The sequence below is a fragment of the Egretta garzetta genome, unplaced genomic scaffold (assembly GCF_000687185.1).
Source record: "Egretta garzetta isolate BGI_Z169 unplaced genomic scaffold, ASM68718v1 scaffold163, whole genome shotgun sequence".
In the NCBI taxonomy this organism is placed as follows: Eukaryota; Metazoa; Chordata; class Aves; order Pelecaniformes; family Ardeidae; genus Egretta; species Egretta garzetta.
The window spans coordinates 4133702-4137640 of NW_009259308.1; positions in this window are offsets into that span (position 1 = coordinate 4133702).

Here is a 3939-nt window from a genome sequence, read left to right on the forward strand (position 1 = left end):
GCTGGAGCTGGGCCTGGTGCTGCAAACCAAAAATACACTGAGACGCAGTCGTGAAGTCTGGAAATAGAGCAGGGACCCACAGTTCTGCATCACAGAGGCTGCAGTTTTCCCACGCCCCCAATACAGGTGGACAGCCCTCCACTCCAGCACAGAGGGGCATGCACCAGCATGGGGATGCACACGCAGGCACGGGCTGCACGTAGCAACATGGGGGGCAGGCACCAGCAGAGGGGTCATGCACTGGCACGGGGGGAATGCACTACCATGGGGGTCCATGCAGGAGCACAGGGTGCTGACTGCTTCCAGCCAGCCACTGAAGCCCCTCCAGGCTCTCCCTCCCTGCTCAGCCTCCTCCCAAAGCACACAAGGAGCAACAGGCATGTATTTTGCATGAAGGACCTGCAGAGCTGCCTGGTTGCCTGCCCTCCAACACCAGGGATGCTCCGGAGCACATCATCCCTGCAGCACAGCCCCATTCCCGCGAGGTTTCTTCAAGGCAGTCTTTATCTCCAATCTTTACATTTGCCATCCCCAGCCACACGAGCTGTCAGCCCAGAGCCCAACTGCTCCATGCAAGCTCCATGCTCCTGGTGAAGCACTCCCCAGACACAAGCCAAAGGGGAGCTGGGTTTGGGCAGTCCTGAGCAGGGTGGAAGATGCCAGTCCCTGCCCAGCAGCTCCCTGCAGATCCCAGTCCCCCCACATGAGGAGCTGGAGCTCACCCCTACTGAACTGCACAGCACCTATGCAGGCACCGAAATCCCCATTGCTATGGCTGGGTGCAGAGCAGGGTTGCAAGCATCGCTCTGCAGTTACTCCAGGTAGCAAGGGGCTCCTTAGCCGCTACTCATGCTGCCTGAGCTGGGCCAGTGGGTGCTCCTGGCAGTGCTGAGCTTGTGCAAAATGGCCTCTTGACTCACAGACTTAATCCCATTAATCTAATGACCGTGAGTTTAATCCACCCTTTAACACACGGGATTTCAGGCTCTCTGGTTTCCTGACGCGACCCTGATCTGCAGCCATCCCTCCTTATCAAAGCAACACCAAGTTACAGCCCTGAGGGACATCTCCTGCCCCTGAGGCCACGAGCAACAAAACAGCCACCCAGGACGAGGCAGGACCAGGCTGGAGGACAGGCTGTTCCCAAACACGGCACTTGGCAGCCTCCAGACCCTGCACGATAACCCTGGACTTTCTGCCCCATGGCGCAACCTTCTACACGATTTTTTTTTTGGGGGCTACAGCAATGCGATCTGGAGTTAACGGAGAGGAGAAACCCTGGGTGGTTAAATAGGGCACCGACCGCAGCTGCCTGTGCACCAGTGCAGTTAAGCTGCAACAACCCTGGCTGGCCAGGGCCAGATGTCACCCCGGTTTTGGGACCCTGGGACTCTTCTCCTGATGCAGATGCTGCATCCAGGGCCCTCACTCCCACCCCATCCCTGCCAGCAGAAGGAGCTGGAGACTGGTGTGGCCCCAAATTCAAGTTTTATTGCAAATTAACTGCCAGGTTCTGCTAAGATCCCGGGATGCTGCCAACATGAGAGACAACCACCTGGGTACCGGGGCAAGTATGGGCCAAGGAAATTGCTCGCCCTGCTCCATCGCCCCTGCCTAGCATCAGAAACACAGTTTTTAAGTCTTCCAAGATCTTGAAAAGGCCATTTCCACTGCAGAGCAGCCACTCACTAAGCAAGACACTAATTAACAGACAAATGTGTGGCAGCAGATGTACTCATAGGGTCGCTGTAGCAAAATTTCAAACGCTTTAGCAGCAGCCATGCGTTCAGCTGCTTTGCTCAGCTGCAAGTGAAGTCCTGGTTCCCTGAGGCTGCCAACACTGGTGGCGAGCTGGGCACTCTCTCTGCGCTGGGTGGCTCTGGCTTCCTCCGGCAGCTGGCATCCTCTGTGCCGCCTGAGCCTGAACCCTGCAGCCACGGCTACTTTATATCTTGCAACGGCAAGCAGGAAAATCCCCTGTGCATCGACGCCTGCCTGCCATCCTTGGACCGTGATTACTCTATAAACACAGGACTGACAGATCCCTTCAGGACGATGATTCTGTAACACAGCTGTTCCTATCGAAGGGGCCCAGCTCCCCTAAAATGCAAAGACGGTGCCACAGATGATAAACTCAGGCGGAGAGTCCACTTCCACACAGTTTCCCCCGGAGCTGGCACAGAGCAGCGCTGTCGTGTAACAGCTTGTCCAAAGCAAATAGCAAAAAAAAAAAAAAAAAGCAAATAGCTGCAGCTTACTGAGAGGTATAACCAGAGGATGAATCAAAGGTGGGACCTGAATGTCATGCCAGCTGTACCAAACTAAGGCTGATTTATTTCTGAGTAATTTTACCCACATTTCTGTGTTGTTTCCTTTGGGAAACTGAATTTACCCAATGCACTTTGGGAAATACTTTCAGTTAACTCCCTTCACAACCCCTTCTTCCTTCTCCAGTGTCCCCAGAGAAGCTCTACGGCAAGAGTATGAACTGAAACATAAAATCCAGGAAAGCCACTTGTTTAGACCTTGATCGTGCAAGTTCCTGGGTGGGCACGCAGTCTCACCGCACTGCCCCGCTCCCGCATGCTGCACCTCTGCTTGCTTTTCACCCTGGTGTTTTGTGCTTCAGCCAAAGCAGTCATTGGGATTTTCCTCATTTTTAGCCTCCCTCCAAAGGAAATATTATTGTCCTTTTTATTTACAAAAGGAAAACTGGATGTTTTTAAATGAGTGACCAGCATAGGGCTGTGTGCAATGCCCCTGCCAGAGGGCACAGGTCTCCAAAACTTTACCCTCCCTTTTTGTCTCTCTCTCTTTGTTATCCTTCTAAAAAGGGAAATCACTTCTGGGCTCTCTCAGCTTGTTTTCTACTGATGCCGTTTTACCGTTCCTCTGCCTAGTGAGTCAGCTTCCTCTCTGGGTTGGTCTTTCACACATTAGGAGAGGAGAGAAGGAGCTGTTGGAAAAAGAAATACGCTGGGATTGCCTAATGGCAGCTGCAGAAGAACCCAAGTGCAAGCTGGGGTGCAGCATGCCCGCTCCCGAGCCTGGCCGGGGCTGGGGAGCATCCCACCAGCTGACAGCACTGCCCGGGCCGCGAACACAGCAAGGACCATCAGTTGTCCCACGGGCGTTGGACCTGGACGTCAAACACGGGACGGACAGGAGCAGAAAGCCGCCGTGGTGAGGCCGTGCTCCTGCAGGCAGGTTTGCCTTGCCCGGGGGCTGCGGCCCGCACCGGCCGGGTCCCGGGGGGTGACCCGTGCAGGGTGGGTGCTGCCGCCCACCTCCTCCACCTCCCTGCTTTCTGGAAGGGAGTTTCATACGGAGCGGGGGACATGCACCAGCGCCAAGTAACACCCCACAGTCCTCGCCGGCAGGGGCTGACATGGCACACAGCACATCGTGGCACGGCACTCACAGCACCTCGTGACCTGCAGCAATTTTCCCAGTGGGATTTCCCCCGTGGACAAACGCACGTTCCCAATCCACCCCTCCCACTGTGGGTGTCACACAGGCACAGCACGCACCATCGTTTCAGCCATCTGTCATCCACCGCTTTGTGGCGGAGGTACCCCGTTCCTGTACAACCACCTGAGGCAGGATGAAGTTATTAATAACACGCGACCCGCGTCCCTGGGCTCTGCCATTAACCGTCGGTGCGCGAGCAGGTGGGTAATTCGTACCGGCTTTTCCGGAGCCGTACCCACCTGGCATGGGGATGAAACTATTACCCACCCACGCTCCCCGTGGCATCAGACCCCACTTTTATCAGGCACCTCCGTGAGCTCAGGCTGGAGGGTGAGGGCAATGAATGAGCTGTGCCGGCCCCACGGAAAGTAAAAGACCTGTGGTGTTATCTGGGTGGGGGTGTCCCCATCCCCTCATTACCCCCATCCCCATCCCCTTCGAAGATGCCCGGGGCCGGAGACACCCCCC